Genomic DNA, 19314 nt, shown 5'->3' on the forward strand with positions numbered 1-19314 from the left:
ATCGGCTACCGCACTTCCAATCCAGCCCCCTGCTCATGTGCTGGGGGTAGGCAAGGCCTGAGTGCCTGGGCCCCTGTCACCCACGTGGGAGCCTTGAATGGAGTTTCTGGCTCTTGGTTTCGGCCAGGCCCAGCCCTGGCTGTCATCATTCGGGGAGTAAACGAGTGGATGGAAGATTTTCTCTCTCTCCTCTGTGTGTGTCCAGGGTTCATAGCTGGTCAAACGACCTTGGGCAGATGACTTAATCTTTCTGAAAATCCATTTCCTCATCAAATTCAGCATGAAGCACGCAGCATATAGTCATCTTCCGGAAATGGAAACTGCTACAGTTATGATATGGAGGGGGCTTTGGGACCCTAAGAACTGGAACTCAGTCGTGGAATGAATGACTTGGGGGATGAAGAAAGTGCGCCCGCCACCCTCTTCCTGCCTTTGCCAGTGCCGGGGAGACCTTCACGTGACTTCCCCAGGTGCCCACTTGAGTGACTGTCACTCAGACTGTCACCTTGTTAGCACAAGTCAGAAGCCCCGACTCTGAGCCTCATGCCGAATCACCTGGCCTGGCAGCGCAGAGTCTCCAACTCAGTTTTACCTTTCAAGGTCTGGCATTGAAAGAAGGAAGGGTCTTGTACCCCTCCAAGCAGGCCCAGAAACCTTCGGTTTGGGGTAAGGTTAGCTTGACGCATGGGCAAGCTGGCTGGGCGGCTGCTCCAGATCATGCCAGAAGGAACCATCTTGGCTCTAGCTTAGATCGAGGCACCTTGCCATAATGGGTCTGGGGTTGCATCACCGCAGCCATTTCTCTCCATTTAGGCAATGACCCCTGGAAACCCTACCGAAGTGCCCACTGTGGCCTGGGCGGTGTGCATGGCCACACACTGCTAACCTGGAAGGCTGCCTGGTCTCGTAGCAGGGGCTCAGGACAAGTAGAGTCTGTTAGGACTGGGCTTTGTATTACATTTCTCTTATTTTCATCTTATTTGAAAATCAGAGAGAGCGAGAGGGAGGGAGGGAGAGAGAGAGAGAGAGAGAGAGAGCACTTCCATCCATTGGTTCACTCCTCAAAGAGCATCAGCAGCCAGGACGGGGCCACACCAAAGTCAGGAGCTTGGAATCCAATCTGAGACTCCCGCGTGTGCCACGTGCCACCTCCCACCGCACGGCAGTAGGAAACCAGCAGAGCCAGGACCAGTGTCCAAGCACCCGGACATGGGGTGTGGGTGTCCAAGCAGAGGTGTCTTCACGTCTCTCCCATGCCAGGACTGGGGTTATTAAAGGCACACGCCTCTTCCTTCCAGGAGGCCCGCAGTAGAATGTATGCACTACAGGAAGACATGGGGGTGGCAAAAGAGGATGGGCCAGCAAGTGGGGATGGGACCCACCTGTGGCTTAGGCAGCTAAGAAGTAGGTTCACTTCTAACTGCCAGTTCTCATTGATATTGACTCTCTGGCTCTTGTACCTTCCAGCCCACATGCGCTTACTCCTAGCGGGGAGTTAGGTGCTGGGGCAGAGAGGTGGAGACTGTCCTAGTGTCTGGGGATTCTGAGCAGCCACATGCGGGCCAAGCAGCTGGTCTCCAACCAAGACAGCAGCCCCAGGCCTCTGCTCCGGGTTGAAGTCAAGCAAAAGAGTGCTTAAGAGCAGGCCCTGTGGACGACTGGGAGGCCAGAGGGTTAGGTCCACCCAGCATCCGTCATCCAGAAACACACCTGCCTTGAGTGTTAAATGTAATCCCCAAGAAGTTACGAGTTTATGTCTAAAAGTGCAAAGAAATGAGTAGTTTTTAAAAGTATAACCATTGATTCATTTACTCAAGACAAAATAGAAGGAGACTTCCAAAACTTCACGGAAAAATGGAATTAAAACGTTGAATTTGTGGGGCAGATGGTGGGGCACAGCAAGCTGGACACCTGTCTCCCATATCAGAGTGCCTGGTTCAAGTCCCAGTTGCTCTGTATTTCCAATTCAGCTTCCTGCTAATCTCCTATGAGGCAGCGGATGATGGCCCAAGTGCTTGCGTCTCTGCCACCCATGTGGGAGACCCAGAGGGAGTTCCTGGTTCCTGGCCTTGGCCTGGCCCAGCCCTGGCTGCTGTGGGCATTTGGGAAGTAAGCCAGCGGATGGAAGAGTGGAACAGCGCGCTCTCTCTCTCTCTGCCCTTCAAATAAACAAAAATCTTTAATTAAAAAAACCTTGATTTTAGTGCAAAAAAACTTTGAAATCTATGTATAGTTTTTTCACAATATGCATTTCTCTGGATTTTTTGAAGATTTTTCATATGCATGGATTTCAAATTTTCTGCACCAAAATATCTTTTTTAAAGATTTATTTATTTACTAGGGAGGCACAGTTACAGACAGAGGGAGAGACAGAGAGAAAGGTCTCCCATCTGCTGGTTCACTCCCCAAATAGCTGCAACAGCTGGATCTGTGTTGATCTGAAGCCAGGAGCCAGGAGCTTCTTCCAGGTCTCCCGCACGGGTGCAGAGGCCAAAGCATTTGGGCCATCTTCCACTGCTTTCCCAGGCCATAGCAGAGAGCTGGATGGGAAGTGGAGTAGCTAGGACTCGAACCGGCACCCATATGGGATGCTTGCACCACAAGTAGATGCTTAACCCACTATGCCACAGCACCAGCCCCTAAAATATCCTTTAAGTCCATTTTTCATGAAGTTTCTGAAGTACCCTGATATGTGTGTGAATATTTACGTAAATATACATGAAGGTCTTCCTTCCTCTCTCCCTTCCTCCCTCTCTTTTTCTTTCCATTGCCAAGAGGCCAGCGAGCCGTGTGGGACCTGTGCCTCTGAGGCCTAACCTGGACGGTCTGCAGGCCGGGGGGTGGGTGTTGCACCTGCACTACTGGCCACACCCCTGCACCTGACTCAGGTGTGCTGGCATCCTGGGCGCACAAGTCCTCTCTGGCTCATTCTGCCCCTTCACTCTGTGCTGGCCATTTCTGTCCCAGAAGGAGCAGCCAGGGAAGTTCCTCCCACACAATCCTAAATACTGCTGTGAGATCAGGAAAACAACATTAATCCTTGGAGCAGCCACAACAAAGTAGGTCCCTCCAGGCCTCAGCAGCCCCTCCTGCCCAGGGCCATTCCTTCTCGGAGGGATGGAAAAACTGGGAATGGGAGTGGGGAAGGATGCATTGAGCAGGTGTGACACACACAGCACGGAGAGGTGACTCTGGACGGGAGGAGGGGAAGGAGGCAGGGGTGGCAATTAGCTTATTATTGTTTCCCCTGGGTGCTGTGAGAATTCCTTAGGAGACACTTGTAAAAAAGCAGAGGCAAGACAGTAAATACACATCTAATGATATGCTAAATAAATTATTATTGTTATTAGGATGGCGATTATTACAGCAATTGCAACTTGCTCCTGGCATCCAACTTTGCACTGGAGATGGGAATTGGGTCCCCTTATGGCCAAGGCCTCCACTGCTGCTGCCTGCCACGGGCTCCAGACACCCCTTCCCCCCGCCCCCAGGAATGAGCTGAGGAAGTGGGCAGCCCAGACCTGGCTTCCAGCCGCCGCCGCAGAGGGTGGAAGGGTGCGGAGCTGAGCCTGAGCGCCCAAGGCCTCTGCAAGGCACTGCTCTGGCAAAGCCAAAAAGGACGAGGCCTTTGCCAAGGGCCAAGGGCTGCAGGGGCCGCATCTAGGGAAGAGCTCCTGGACACCCAAGCAGGGGGGCCAAGGAAGGGCGAAATGCCCTCCTTACTGGGTCCCTGCCAGGAAGGGGAATGCACTCTGGGGCTGCTCAACCTTCACACCGCGGCCTCTAGCACTCAGGTATCTCCAGCAACAGTCCAGGGCGCTGTGCATCCAGCCCTTTGTTTTGTCTGCTCCCCAATGGGGGCCTGGCCCCCAGAAACAGCCCAGGAAAGGGAACACGGCTCTCTGGGCTCAGTCCAAATGGCCGCTGGCTCTTGGTTTCCTGCTTAGGTGCAGGGACTGTCCTCACGTGCAGCCTGCAGGTCCCGGAGTTTGCAGAGTGTCCCAGCCGGAGCCCAGGCTGCAGCCTGGAGCCGCAGGCAGGCAAACATATGTAAATACGGGAACTTGGGTCTCCTTGCATTTCTGAAGGGAAAACAGCAGCGTTGCTCCAGGGCCTCAGGTGTTACTGGGGAGAGGACGAGGGAGGGAGGGGAGAGCTAGAACTCTGGAGAAAATGGTTGAACTTGGGGCCAGGGAATGGGATTCTGGGTTTAGTGTCGCCCCCTTCCTAGGCCGCAGTCTCTCGCTGGGACACACAGTGGATGCCTCTAAGGATCCTTAGGGAGAAAAGGAATCAAATTTGGGAGATCCTCCCCACTCTCAGCCTTGATGGCAGAAGGGGAGGCTGACCTGTGCCACGCACACCAGTGTCCTCGCCCGATGCGGGAATGTTACACCTGGCCAGCCTGGCCCCAAGCTCCTCCGAGGAGCTGTTTTACAGAGTCCAAAAAGGAAATGATAACAATGAAAAAGAAATGCGTGAGAGGCAGGCGTGTGGCACAGCGGGGATGTCCTTACCACTGGCTTCCTGCTCCTGGCACCCTGGGAGGCAGCAGGCGATGGCTCCAGTACCAGCGCTCCTGCCAGCCACGTGGGAGACCTGGCTGGGGTGCCAGGCTCCTGGCTTCAGCCTGACCCACTGCCAGCTGTCGTGGGCACTTGGGGAGTGAACCAGCTAATGGAAGACTTCTCTCTCTCTCTCTCTCTCTCTCTCTCTCTCTCTCTTCTCTCTCTCTCCTCTCTGTTGCTCTGCCTTTCGAATAAATAAAGTGCTTTAAAAAATGAATAAAAATCCAAAACACTCCGGTTGGGAGGCATTACTGGTTTGGAAAATTGGTGAGTTTTCTGAAGTTAAAAAAACGCGAACTGTTCGATTAAATTATAAAAATATTAAGCCTGCACTTGGTGTCCCTGGTTCAGGCCTGAGGCACACAGAGACTCTCCTTTGGCCAGGCTGTCTGTCTCCCGCTGATGTATAATTCCGGTTTTATTTGTGTATTTCCTAATGGACCGAGCGATGGCTCCTTTCGGGGCCCCACAGGCCAGCAGGCAGCTCCATCACAGCCCGGGGTTCGGGCTTCAGTTCAGCTTCCGTACGTGTGGGGGGGGGGCGGCTAAGAATCCAAGGTGCACTGGGGACACGGGTCCTGCTACCCCCCACCCAACTTCCTGGATCAGGATGCCTTGTTCTCCCAGCCCCACTAACTACACGCCAGGCGCCATGCCTGGGTAGGGGCTCCTCCTGCCTGGGACCCCAGGTGCCTGCTAGCTGCCTATGGCCCCAGTGGTGTGCAGTGAGGGCAAGCTTTGGGGTGACAGCACGGGCGCCCTCTCTGGAGGAGTTCCCAGTCCTGTGGGGTGTGTGGAGGGTGGCAGGTGCGTGGATCTGAACCCCAGCCGGGGGTCTCCACTCCTTTCCAGCATCCAAGAGATCTTGGGAGGCAGGCTGGCTGCTGAGACTGACCCGGGAAAGTGCTCTGCACAACCATTCGGCAAAGATGTCTATGACTCCTGGTTTAAAAGAAAATGAAGTGAAGGGGGTGGCATTTTCCGCTGGGGTGGGCGGCGGCTGGGGAAACTTTAGAAGGAGCAAAGAAGGGACAGGTGGGAAGGGAGGCCTTGGCGAGCCCGCGGGCAGCGTCCCCGCCCCATCGCCGCCTGGGCTCAGGATCCCCGCCACACATCAGCCCCTGGAGCATGGGAGGCCCGGTGGGGGGGGGGGGTGAGCTTTCTCCGACCGTGCTCACCTCACTTTCCTGGCTCAGAGACAGCAGGAAGTGTGCTCCCCGCCGTCTGCTGTCCCCCCCCCAACCCTCTTCACCTCGGAAGTCCATACTTGCAGACTTACAAATTAGGGTTCAAGAAAACCACGCCAGGAATGCTGGACCGCTGCTAGCCTCGGGTGCACTAAAAGCGGAGACCTGGCCCCCTGTGGCAGGTGGGGTGGGGGCTCCGTGCACTGGCTCCCCTTCTGCAAGCTCCCTGTCCACACCTGTCTTCACCAGGCCCAGGCGAAACCGGTTCTCGCCTCCTGGTGGATGCCGGTGGCGCCTGGGCGCTTACCCCTCTTCTTCCGCTCTGTTTGTGCGCGCCGAGCCCGGGGCACCCTCCAGCGGCCTCCCCTTCTGGAGACTTGCAGTGCCCTGTTCACCCTTTGTAACTCCATCCCTCGCTAAGTAAAGAACTGGGCTGCCGATTTCCTAGAGAGCCTGACATAGCTTCGCAGATGCCTCTGTGAACAAGTCTCTTCCAGCCCCTCCGTGGAAATGCGTCCGCTCCGAGACAGGCCGGCCTAGGTCCCAGTGCACACGCATCACGCCGTGATTGCACCTCATATACATACGGGTATCTCCACAGACTTCCCTTTGAAAGTGCCTGTAACTCCAGAGAGAGAGAGAGAAGAGAGAGGCCGTACATATACGATGATAATTACTTCCGTCTATTTTTACAACTATGTAGTTATAAATAGATATGCCTATATATAGTGATAATACTATAGAAATATCTCCGTAGCCATATACGGCTGTAACTGAATGCTCTAAGTACTCTATATCACAATCAATAAGCATCTCTCTCCCGATACATAATTCTAATGATATACATTTATCTATATGGCTCTCAGAGACATAAACCTGTCAGGGTATCAAATGTCCATAAAGCTGGATGGCTATAAGAGAGCCATATATTTTCCCATATATAAATCTGCTTCTATAACTATTGTATATGCACAAATACAATGGAAATAATTATATTTTCCTGAAGCATAAATCTGAAAATACAACCACAGCACATTTAGGTACGGTTAGAGATAAAGCAATATTTTGTAGACCTCAGTCTGTCAAGAGAGCCACCAGTGCCTCGGAACAGAGAGAGTTATAGCGGGAGTTATAAATAAACCCTCCAGATGTGAATGGATCGGGAGACCGAGATGTAAACACCGCTCCAAGCTCCCCTCCCTTTCTTCTGCTTCTCGGGGAGATATTCCTGAAGACCGGACAGGGGGCTGAGGGGTCTGGACACTGGTCACTGCCCCTCTCCCCCACCCCCAGGGGGGCTGGGGGTTACTGGACTTCGGGAACCCAAGAGGGAGCGGTGGAAGGCAGTGGCCGCCCCGAGGCATCCCAGCAGCCCTGCCTGGCCTTCTCCCAGTAGCTGAGCGTGGAGGCGAGCGGCCAGGCCTACAGGAGAAAAACCGAGAAGGCCCAGTCTGGCTTGGGTCACTTTGCCCCCCTCATCAGGGAAGACGGGCCCAGGCCCGGGAGCCGAGAGGATCCAGAGGCATGGGGGCTGCAGGCCGCGCTGGGGAGGCCGAGGCCGAGGCGAGCCAGTCGCCAGCCGGTGCCTGGCGGGTCCCCCGCGCGCTCGCGCGCCATCTCCCGGGCCGGACCCGATCCCCGCGCCCTGCGCCCGGCCGCGCAGCCACCCGTTCTGTTTTTCTTCTTGCCTTTTCGTCCGGAGTGCGGAGGGCCAGGGCCAGCGGCCCGCGTCGCGAGGCGCATGGGTCGGGTCTAAAGGGAGTTCTCCGCCTCTCCCCGCGCCAGAGGGGTCACCGCTCTCTCGGGAGAAGAAAAGGCAAACCTCGAAACGTGCGCGGACTTCAGCCTGCACAAGTTCTCACGCGCGTTCCTTAGGGTGCCTTTTCCGTTGACAAAGTTGGCTGCTGCGTGTTTTCTGTTTTTCGCTGCGTCGTTGCCGGTTCTGCTGGCACAATTGCGTTTTAAAGGAGGGATTTCGTTAGACCCGAACCTGCGGAAGCTGCGAGCCGGCTCCCTCTCCCGCGAACGTCGCGCGCGCTCCGCACCTCGGCCTCCCGCCGCCCCCAGATAAATAAATCCGCACCACGATCGGAAACCGGTACCTGCGCGGGATAAGGACAGTGCAGGATCCGGGACCGACCCGCGGGCTTCGCTTCCTGGGCCGAAGCCTCGGTTCCAACCTCGCGGAGGAAAATTCAAGGCGCCTCCACTCCTCCCTTGGGGTTTTTTTGTTTGTTTTTTGTTTAAAGACGCCGGGAAAGGAAGTTTCCTTGGGCCTGCTGGGGTCCCGGCCTGGCTCTGCCCTCTCCCGGGCGGCCGTGCGCGTCTCCCCGCGTCCCTGCCGGCCCCGCACCTCCGCGGCCCGGGCGGCCAGCACGGAGGCTGTGGTCACCGCCTCCTCCGTCTCTCCCTTCGGCCTGCCCCTGGATGCTCGGCCTCTTCTTCCACACAGAGAATCCACAAGGCACCCTCCCTGCCCCCGGCCACCCTCACTCGTGGGGTCTCCTCCTTGATCGCACAAAGCCGCGAGAAAGCAACAGGGAAGCGGGGCCTCCCGGCGCGGTCTCCCGCCGCGCCCCAGGCCCGGACCTTGTCTGGGGAGGGGCTGCACGTACGGAGACGCTAACTTTCTTCCTTGTTTTCCCCTCCGGCACAGTCTGTAGTCTCCACTGCTGCTTCTGTCCCCTGCTCCTCCGGCTTTTTATTGTTTTCCTGCTAGGGAGGGGCTGTTAACTACTGTTTTTATTATTATTATCATCATCATCATCACGTTATTTATTGTTATTAGGTCGGTTGTTAGAGGTTTGTTCACAGGTCCTGGGGACAGAGGCCTGCGGGTCACACGTGCGTGCACACACACCCCCACACACCCCGACACGGCTGGCCCAGAGCACACACTCACCCGCATACGCCCACCAATGCCTGCTAGGTTCAGACGAGGCAGGCGCCCACCTGCCCCGAACACTAGCAACCCTCTGCCCGGACGCACAGCGGCCTCGGCGGGAAACGCCACTCGCCCGGAGCTTAGGCAAATACCTAGGAACCCTTCTCTGGTCGGGCCTGGAGGGCCAAGGCAGGCCTCGGTCTCTCTCCCCCAGTCTCTCTGGCTTTCTCCTTTTTTTTCCCTTGTTTACAGCTTCAGAGAGCTCCAGGCCCATAAATCTTGAGCGGCCTACGGAGCGCTGAGCACATTTGTATGCATCGTTAGGACTCGCTAATACCTAAGCCCATTAACGAGCGTGTATGCGCGTGGTTTCCGGTGTGTATTAACTTATAGTTAAATTCTGGAGGAAAGGGCATTGTGAATTAACATACACCAAATCCATCACGGGCTTTTGTCATGTCGGATTAGTCAGCTGAGGGTTTGGGGGTGCACCCGGCCTCCACAAACTTTGTGGGGGCCAGCCCGGGGGTCTGGGGGGGGTGGGCAGCCGAGCGCACGCCTACCCAGCCCCGATCATTCGGGAAGTTCTCCCCACCCCGCTCCAGCGCACACCTGCGGCGTGGCGGAGGGGTAGAGCCCCGGCTCCCCCAGTCCGGCGCCGGCGGAGCGAGGCTGGCGAAGCCCAGGCCCCTCCGGCAGCCGGCTGGGGTTGCACCGGGGCCGCTGGGCGGCCTGGCTTCCGCTCTCCCGAGCGCCACGAGAGGAGAAGCAAGTGGAGTCGCTGAACTTTAATTAAACCGAAGAGGAGGCAGGGGGCGGAGGGAGAGAACGATCGCGGGAGCAGGAGGCCGAGAGGCCGTGCAGAGGAAGGGGCTCGGGGCTCGGGACTCTGGGGAGGCCGGGGAGCCCTGGGGTGGGGGGCTGAGCGCGAACTCCTGGTGGGCAGGTTTTCCATGCTCCTCCCCCCCACCAAAACAAGCATCCCCCGGCCCAAGGCCAACGCCAGCCCTCTTCAAAGAAAGGAAAGGTAAAGCCACAGGGAACTTGAATTCTACGGCGCGTTTCAGCCAGGTGTTGCTGGTTCCAATGACTCACAGCCTCCTGGAACCCCAAGGATCTGGGTAATTGGGCCTGCATAGACAGAGATGAAGAACGCCAGCTCTAGAGAGAGAGAGAGAGAAAGAGAGAGGGCCATCTCTCGGGGTCCCGCAGAAAATGCCAAAGACAAAGCAAGCTAAATGATCGTGTCCGTGTGGATCTATTTGCCTATTTCAGTGCAGCCGGGGGCGGGGCGGGGGATGCGGGGCCGGGAGCCGGCTGGCGGGAGCGAGGATGCCCTGGCTGCCTTTGCGTGGCGGGCACCGCGCGGGGGCCTCCCGGGCACAGCGAAGGCGACCGGGCCCGGGCCGGGGGTGCGCTGGGGGAGGGGCGCGGGGCGGGCCCTCCCCCGGCGCTGTGAACTTTAGCTGGGCCGCCGCCTGTCAGCCGCAGAAAGCGTTAAAGGTGCAGCAGCCCGCGCCAGCTCCGCAGCCGCCTTTGTACGCGTGATTTATGACTTCAATCTTGGTTCACCGAGAGTTCACACGGCTTTCGCTGCTGTTGAAGGTTAAAAGATGGTGTTCGCTTGACAAGTGGGACTATTGAAAATTCCTCCTTCTTCGTTGTGTTTTTTTTTTTTTTTTTTTTGAGAAGAGCAGAAACTCAGGAGAGAAAAAAAATTGGGGGGGGGGACGGAGTTTGTAGTGGGACAGGAAGGTTTGCCCCGCTAGTGTGGGGGTTTTTTGTAGGTAGGGATTGAGTGTGTTGTGGGAGGAGAGTTGAGAATAGGAGGGAGCTAGGGGAGGGATTCACGAAGCTCTCCTCTTTGGGGGCCAAAAGAGTGGCATTTTGAAAAGAAAAGAAAAGAAAAAACACTGTACTTTCACAGTTAATTATCTGGGTAACTTTAGTCGCATCCCTGACCGACTTTTCTCTTGAGATGGAACATGAGCTGGAGAGGCAGCCAGCCCAGGGGAGGCTGAGGGTTGGGGGTGCCCTGGTTCCCCGGGCTGGCCATCCACCTTGCCTGGATGGCGGCTTTTCAAGTGTGCCCTTGCACTCATGTGTCTGGGCAGGACTTTGTTTCCTTTAAGATTTATTTTATTTACTTAAAAGGCAGAGTGACAGGGAGAGACAAGGAAAGAGAGCTCTTCCATTTGCTGGTTCACTCTCCAGATGCCAGCCACAACCAGGGCTGGGCCAAACCGGAGCCAGGAGCCAGGAGCCAGCCAGTGGCAGGAACCCAAGGGCTTGGGCCGTCATCTGCTGCCTGCCCAGGCCCAAGAGCAGGAAGCTGGATGGGAAGGGAGGTGAGACTGGGTGCCAGGCTGCCCACAATGGGATGGGCGCGGGGTGCGGTGTCCAAGCAGCCGCATAACGGGCTGTGCCCCCGACCCCTCTCTCCACGGACAGACGAGCATTTTTAGGGCCTAGTGTTCTGAGTCCCTTCTTCTGGTCTGCTTAGTTTCGTGTGTGCATTTGAGCAAAGTGAAAAGGGGGGTGGGAAGGAAACCTGTAGAATTAGGGCTGGAAATCCTTTCTAATCCTAGATCCCCTTGGCCCATGGTCCAGCCCCTCTTCCTTCCAGCATTTTGGACAAGGTGGTGCCAGGATGAGGAGGATGGTTAAGGGTCTTCCGATGGCCAGGAGATAAGGCCCCTTTGTGGCCCAGGCTTTGAGGGCTGGGAAGAAAAGGAATCTCTGCTCCTTTCCAGATTGAGAGAGGGAGAGAGAGAGAGGGAGAGAGAGAGAGAGAGAGAGAGAGAGAGAGAGGGAGAGGGAGAGGGAGAGAGGGAGAGAGGTGATTCCCTGGAGCTGAGGGTCTGAGGGGCTCCTTGAGGCTCCTATCTTTAGCAGAGTGCATTCAGCCAAGCTGTAACACAGCTGCACCCCCCTCCCCGTGCATCTGAGCAGGAATGCTGGGTGGGAAATGGCGCTGCGAGTACCTGGGTTCCATTTCCGCTCCAGCTCCGTGCTGATGCAGGCCCTGGAGAGCAGTGGAGATGCTCGGAGGGTAGAATTCCTACCACCCACACGGGAGACCTGGATTAAGTTCCTGGCTCCTGGCTATTGCAGGCATTGAGGGAGTGGAGCAGCAGATGGGAGGTGACTCTCTCTGTCTCTCAAATAATCAGAGAAAGCATTTTTACCAGATATGTTTAAATCCCCTGGAGTGAGAATACCTCAGGGTGAGCCTGGGGGAGGGGACCGGAGCAAGCTGGGTTTGGGGTGCGCAGGCCTCCCTAGCCGTGGTTTACCCTTCAGCACTGACGCCCTGGATGTGTCTTTGGAGGAGGTCAGAGGCAGCCCCTCAACTCCAGAACCAGGAAGCTCAGGCGTCCACGTGGAAGGGCTGCTCCCTGCCCGCCGCAGTAGGAGGTCTCAGAGGAGATTTCCAGGAGAGGGAGAAGGGAGTGCGACCGGAGGGCTCAAGGGTGTCTCCCAGGTCCTGGCTGGGAAGCAGAGCCAGGAACCTCCCGGCCCCAGGAAGGCCCCTTCTCATCTGCCCTGACCGTGCCCCTCCCTGGTAAACAGTTTCAGCGGGCTTGGGCTCATCTGTAAGTTGAGAGTAATTATGAATCAGCAATTCGCAACCAAGACTGGGGATGGTGACTGTCGCTCCGCCCCTATGTAACAAACCGGGGCCTCACAGCGTGTCTGTGCCCACCACAGCCCCTCAGACCCACTCCACGTGCTGGAGTGTTCTGTGGGCTTGGCTCGTGGGCGCCTGGGAACAAGACCACAAGAGCAGAGTCCACTGGCCTGAGCTCAGGGGTGTGGGTTCAAGGCCAGGTGGCAGAACTCCCAGGCCCCAGAGCCAAGCACTCGGGAATCAGGGAGGGGCATTCTGACTCTCTCGCCCTTCTGGGGACCCCTGGGTACACACCTGCCCCCCTACAGGGAGGCCCAGGCTTCGGGCCACACCAGTCCCTCAGAAGGCTGGGGCTGGGGAAGTGGGATCTGCCAGTTGGCTCACATCTGTATAGGCCCAGAGAACTGATTTTTTTTTTTTTTTTAAATTTTTGACAGGCAGAGTGGACAGTGAGAGAGAGAGACAGAGAGAAAGGTCTTCCTTTGTCATTGGTTCACCCTCCAATGGCCAGCGCACCGCGCTGATTTGAAGGCAGGAGCTAGGTGCTTCTCCTGGTCTCCCATGGGGTGCAGGGCCCAAGTACTTGGGCCATCCTCCACTGCACTCCCTGGCCACAGCAGAGAGCTGGCCTGGAAGAGGGGCAACCGGGACAGAATCTGGCGCCCCAACCGGGACTAGAACCCAGTGTGCTGGCGCTGCAAGGCGGAGGATTAGCCTAGTGAGCCGCGGCGCCAGAACTGATTCCACAAGACAATCTCCGTGGAAAGCCCTGCCTTAGGGGCAGGTGAAGCCACCTCTTGGGAGGCCTGCATCCCATATCAGAGTGCCTGGTTCAAGTCCCCAGGCTACTCTGTGCTTTGTATCCAGCTAATTCCTGCTAAGGCACCTGAGAGGTAGCAGTGATGGCCCGAGTACGATGCCTTCCACATGGGAGACCTACAAGTAGCTCCAGGCTCCCGGCTTAGCCTTGTCTGTGAACCAGTGAATGGAAGATCTCTCTATCTGTCTCTGTCTCTGTCTCTGTCTCTGTCTCTCACTGCTGCTCTGCCTTCCAAGTAGATGAAACTAAACCTTAAAAGACAGTAAATCCCTGCCTTCGCCTCCCCTGTGCCAGCCCTGGAGCAGTCTCCATCACCCCTCTCCCCTCTTCTCCTGAGCCCTGGAAATGCAGGGTGGGGGTGGGGGTGGGGGAGGCAGGAGAGGCAGCTCCCAGCTGCATCTAGAGAAAGACGCAGGCTGGGGGAATGTGGGGGGAAAGGTTCAAACCTGCTACTTCACACAAGTTTTTTTTTTTTTTTTTTTTAAGGTGACATACTGGTGAGTTAAGTTTTATTTATTTATTTTCACTTTATTTGAAAGGCAGAGAGATCGTCCATTTACTGGGTGTTTACTCTGTAAATGTCTGGAACAGCTGGGGCTGGGCTGGACCAAAGTCAGGAGCCACTCCATCCAGGCGTCCCACGCGGTGACAGGTGCTCCAAGGACTTGAGCAGTGACCTGAATCCCAGGGCGCACATGAGCAGGAACCTGGAACTGGAAGCAGAGCTGGGATTCCAACCCAGGTGCTCTGATATGGGGTGTGGGCATCCCGAGGAGCAGACGAATGGCCGCAAGCCCCTTCCCAGTTTTATCTCCGTTCTTCAAACCCAGCTCAACACCCTAAACCTAGGCATGCAGGAGGCCCCTGAATTTATTTCCCCAACTCTCTATTCACACGGCAAAGGGGCCTCTTCCCTCCCTGAGGCCGGGGCTGCTTTGGAAGGCTCGCCCACGTGGAGCTCCACGCCCCCTTTCTGGAGGACGCTTCCGGTCCCGCACAGCCCAAGTGCGCATCTGCTGCAGGGGGACACCAGGGACCCAGCCAGCCCAGCAGCTCCGGTGCCTCACCTTCAGGTGGTCCCTGCAGGCCCCTCATCCTCCAGCTCCAAAGGCCCTCGCGTCGTCCCCCCCCCAACCCTTCTACCCCCCGCACCTCTGGGTCTCCATACGCCAGGAGGCAGGTAGGAAAGCCCAAGGCGTCCCCAGGGTGGCTGTTTGGCAGTAACTAAAGAGGCCTTGGGATCACAGGGGCAGGACCCACTGTGCTGGCGTCCCCCTGCTGGCCCCGCCTCTAGACATTGGCTGTCTGCAGGAGACAGAGCACGCTTGTTCTTGGACAGCGCTTCCCGCACCTCCGGCCGAAGGGTTTGAGGTTCACCCTCCGTTCACCCCCATTAATCACCCCAGCAGCTAAACATCACCCAGCCCCCTCTGGCCCTTTCTCTTCTGCTTGCCCTTAGTATTCATGGCAGGGTCTTCCTCCCCACTCGCCTCACAAAGACCCCCTCCTCTGACATAAGGTCCCTCCCCCTCTCCCACTCCCAGCCCTCGGTGGGCACTGAGCACCCTTCCGGCTGTGGCTGTGCCGACTGCCAGCGCCCGTGCTGGCTTTGGGTTCAAATCTCAGATCTGCCACTTGCTGCTGGCTCAGCCTTGGGCACGTGACTTCAGCTCTTTGAGCCGGCCATAAAGTGGAAGTGCCCACTGACCCGAGAGAGTTGCTGTGTGGATCAGCTGAAATTTTATTTGCATAGATCCAAGCATTCAGCAGGAGCTTGATAAATGATAGTTATTAATATCAGAAGGCTCTTGTAAGGAGAAAAAGGGATGCTCTTCAAATTCCAATAAAAGTGAAGGAAATGCCTCCACTGAGAGAAAGAGAGAGAGAGAGAGAGAGAGAGAGAGAGAGAGAGAGAGAGAGAGAGAGAACGTATACAGTCTTGTAAATAAGCAGAGTGGGGGGCCGTTAAAAAGTCCTAGGGCTGGGGCCGGTGCTGTGGCACTGTGGATTAATGCCCTGGCCTAAAGCACCAGCATCCCATCCTATATGGGGGCCGGTTCTAGTCCCGGCAGCTCCACTTCTGATCCAGCTCTCTGCTATGGCCTGGGAAAGCAGTAGAAGATGGCCCAAGTTCTTGGGCCCCTGCACCCACGTGGCAGACCCGGAAGAAGCTTCTGGTTCCTGGCTTCAGATCGGCACAGCTCTGGCCGTTGTGGCCATCTGGGGAGTGAACCAGCAGATGGAAGACCTCTGTGTGTGTGTGTGTGTGTGTGTAACTTTGACTTTCAAATAATAAATAAATCTTAAAAAAAAAAAAAAGTCCTAGGGCCGAGACTAGGATGGCCAAGACTAGGATGCTGGTTAAGACACCTGTGTCCTATATCAGAGTCCTGGGGCTCCAGCTCCTGACTCCACCATGGGAGGCAGCAGTGATGGCTCAAGTACTTGAATTCCTGCCACCCACATGGGAGACCTGGATTCAGTTCCCGGTTCCTGGCCGTTGCAGGTATTTAGGAAGTGGATCAGCAGGTGGAGGCTCTACCTCTCTGTGTGTGTCTGTCTCTCAGATAATTTAAAAAAAAAAAAATACCGATGTCTGGGGTCTCACTCCAGAGATTTAAATTTATTTAATTTATTTAGCACAGGGCCTGGGCATCTGAATTTTTAAAACTCCCTGGGGGCCAGCGCCATGGCTCACTTGGCTAATCCTCCGCCTGCGGCCCTGGCACCCTGGGTTCTAGTCCCGGTTGGGGCGCCGGATTCTGTCCCAGTTGCTCTTCTGCTGTGGCCCGGGAAGGCAGTGGAAGATGGCCCAAGTACTTGGGCCCTGCACCCGCATGGGAGACCAGAAGGAAGCACCTGGCTTCTGGCTTCGGATCGGCACAGCACACCGGCCGTAACGGCATGCCGGCCGTAGCGGCCATTTTGGGGATGAACCAACGGAAAGGAAGACCTTTCTCTCTGTCTCTTTCTCTCACTGTCTAACTCTGCCTGTCAAAAAGCAAACAAACAAAAAAACTCCCTGGGGCCAGATGTGTAGGTTAATCCTCCGCCTGTGGCGCCAGCATCCCATATGGGCACTGGTTCTAGTCCCGGCTGCTCCTCTTCCCATCCAGTTCTCTGCTCTGTGCTAAAGTGCCTGGGAAAGCAGTAGAAGATGGCCCAAGTGCTTGGGCCCCTGCACCTACGTGGGAGACCCGGAAGAAGCTCCTGGCTCCTGGTTTCAGATTGGCACAGCTCCAGCTGTTGTGGCCAGTTGGGGAATGAACCAGCGGAAGGAAGACCTCTCTCTCTGTCTCTCCCTTTCACTGTCTGTAACTCTACCTCTCAAATAAATAAATAAATAAATCTTAAAAAAAAAAAAAAAAAAAACTCCCCAGGTTGGAATGGGAGCAGAGGAAGTGCTCCAGGAGGTGAGAGCTTCCTGTCCCTCAGGGCCACCCTCCCAACCAAACGCCTTCTTCAGTGGCCGAGGGTGTCACTCAGGCTCGGTGTCCCTGGACATTCCAGAATGTCAGACACTCATCCGTTTCCTTTCCTTCAGCTGTGAAGACTTTTTAAAAATGTATTTTTTTGTGGTTTGAAATTCAGAGTTACAGAGAGAAAGTAAAATCTTCCATCTGCTGGTTCTCTCCCCAAATGGCTGCAACAGCCGGGGCTGGGCCAGGTCTCCCATGTGAGTGGCAGGGACCTGCTTTCCCAGGCCATTAGCAGGGAGCTGGATCGAAATGCAGCAGCCTGGAGTCCAGTCGTGTCCATATGAGATGCCGGCACTGCAGGTGGCGGCTTTTCCTGCTATACCACAAAGTCGGTCCCCTGTTAGGATTTAGACAGGGGCCATTCAAGAGGAGACTGGGGAACAAACTGACTTCTTGGAGTTCCTGCTAACATCAGACAAGTATATGGTCCCCAAACCAGGAGTGGCAGCAGCAGAGACAGCCACCCCTAGTAGCGGGAAAATTTGTAGGTACATAGTAAATAGAGTTTCTACCTGCTTGCTACAATAATAGGCTGAGCAATTAGGATACAAGCTTCCAGGATCTTTTCCCGTATTTCCAAAAAGATAAATCACCCCCAGGAACAGAATCTGCATATTGTAATTAACTGATAAATATTTCATGCCTGGTTCAAACTTTCTCCTCTCCTATTTAACGGCCACGAAGTTGAGCACCAGGGGAACTGGGGAGAGCGGGGAGTGGGGGCTGGGGGAGGCTCTGCACTGCCCGTGGGGGTGGGAGAACCCCCCCCCAAAGCTGCTTCTTTGTTTACCTGGGAAAGCAGGTTCCTTTAGGAAAGTGTGGCTCACCTGGAGCACCACTCACTGGTCACAGGTGGCAGAGCGAGTGCCTGGGGCTTGTGAGCCTCACCCCCCACCTCCCCCAGACGGAGCCAGGCTCTGGTGACCACAGGGGCAAGAGCAGCAGGCCCTGGGGCCCAGGGACCCAGCGACTGCGTAGGAACTCTGCTGCCACTGCGTCACAGGCTGACCACAGGCGGTTTACATAACTTGCCCGATGCTGTTTTTTCATCTGTAAGCCAGGCACAGCAATTTTTGCCCTGTAGGATGGCCAGTGCCCGGGAGGCTGTCAATATAGGATACCCCCTATCATCAAGACTAGTAATCCATCACTCATTAGGATCCTTTGCCCAGCCCCACCCAACCAATGGGGCACCCAAATAAGGGAGTGCTTATCTCATTTAACCAGCAGCAGCCAGCAGGGACAACCCCATGAAGGGAGGAGCTGCTGCTTAACTCAGTCTGTATCTGCATCTGGGCTTGGAGAAGTTTCTTGCCTCGGGCCACACAGCCAAATGGTTCAGTGTGCAGCCTGTGTCTGATGATGCAGTTTGAAATCTGGGCTCTGGGCAGGCGTTGTGGCGTAGCAGGTCAAGCCACCACTGCCTGCCATGCTGGCATCCTATAAGGGCACCGGTTCAAGTCCCGGCTGCTCCACCTCCCAGCCGGCTCCCTGCTAACTGCCTGGGAAAAGCAGCAGAAGATGGCTCAAGTGCTTGGGCCCCTGAACCCACGTGGGAGACCTGGAAGAAGCTCCTGGCTCCTGACTTTGCCCTGGCCCAGCCCTGGCCATTGCGGCTATCTGGGGAGTGATCCAGCGGGTGGAAGATCTGTCTCTCCTTTTCCCATCTCTCTCCTTCTGTAACTTTGATTTCCAAATAAATAAATAAATAAATATTTAAAACAAAATCAAATATGGGCTCTGCCATTTCATTGGTAGCTGTGGGGCGTGGCATCAGTATGGAACCTCCCTAAGCCTCAGTCTCTTTTGTAAGTTGGAACATAAATGGCGCCTAGTGAAAGGTGGCTGTGAAAGTGAGAACCCTGTGGATGGCGCCTAGCCCGGAGCTGGCGCGTGCCCGGTGTCCGGTAAAGGCGTGCGCATGCGCAGCAGCTCAGGCCGCCCAGTCTCCTGCGCTTTGTTTGAGAGGTGACTGGAGGGTTCTCCAGGGGCCACAGAGCCGCTCTCTCATTAACTCCGCCCCCCGCTCCCCAACACACACTTCAGTACCAGGGCTTGGGAAAAAAAGGACACTAAGCAGATTACGACTCCATTTCGGGAATTAAATCAAAACTCGGGACTAACTCAATTTGGCTTCGGAGGAGAAGGAAAGGTTAAAAGGGAGCGAGGAGGCGTCTGGGTGTGCTCTCAGCATCGCAGTGGCTGGCTCTGGACCCTTAACGCCTGGCGCCTCCACATGCCCAGGCCCACGGATCCCCTGGGGCTGGAGGAGCGAAGGTGATCCAGGGGTTGGGCGCCTGGTCCGGGGCCTCTTCCCCGGGGGCATGTGCCCTGGCCCCAGACCAGCCTAGCCTGGGATGGCTGCCATCCCAAGACTGGTAGGTGGGCCCCGGCAGGCAGCGAGGGGAAAGAGTCCTGCCTAGGGAAAGGCCTGAGCCAGCAGCGGGGGCTCCCTTTATCTGGGCAGACCGGGCCCTGCCCCCTCTTATTCTGCGATGTATTTATTAGCCCAAAGCAGGACGCAGTCTCCCATACACCCTGGACGGGAGCCGCCACGCAGCTCTGACTCAGCTGCGTAGTTTAGCCCACGTTATTCTGAGCACTGTAAACTAAAAAGAAAAATCGATTTCCACTTAAGGGAGAGTGGTGATTTTCCTCTGTATTTTCTCCTGTGTTCCCAAGACTACATCTAGGATTTTAAAAATGACCGGGAAGGGCGCATGTGCAGGGGAAACTGAGGCTGAG

The 19314-nt window shown here is 56.0% G+C and overlaps 2 long non-coding RNA genes across 13 annotated transcripts in view; one reads left to right on the forward strand and one right to left on the reverse strand.

Moving 5' to 3' along the window:
• LOC149123478 (uncharacterized) overlaps nt 1–19314 on the forward strand; it is a 427738-nt gene that overhangs the window by 207190 nt on the left and 201234 nt on the right. The gene's annotated exons all lie outside the window — the stretch shown is intronic.
• Nucleotides 3319–9039, reverse strand: LOC103348283 (uncharacterized). Of its 12 annotated transcripts, none has more exons than XR_016216089.1 (4): nt 7858–8879; nt 7444–7697; nt 6063–6374; nt 3319–5510 (listed from the first exon to the last, which is right to left on the reverse strand). It is a non-coding gene; the product is annotated as an uncharacterized LOC103348283 (long non-coding RNA). The 12 variants fall into 12 exon arrangements; XR_016216085.1 differs by having other exon boundaries at nt 5848–6374; nt 7858–8877; XR_011379778.2 differs by having other exon boundaries at nt 3319–7697; nt 7858–8467; nt 8658–8897.

The sequence above is a fragment of the Oryctolagus cuniculus genome, chromosome 11, assembly GCF_051225735.1.
Source record: "Oryctolagus cuniculus isolate XC-2025 breed Fujian yellow rabbit chromosome 11, ASM5122573v1, whole genome shotgun sequence".
Classification (NCBI taxonomy): domain Eukaryota; kingdom Metazoa; phylum Chordata; class Mammalia; order Lagomorpha; family Leporidae; genus Oryctolagus; species Oryctolagus cuniculus.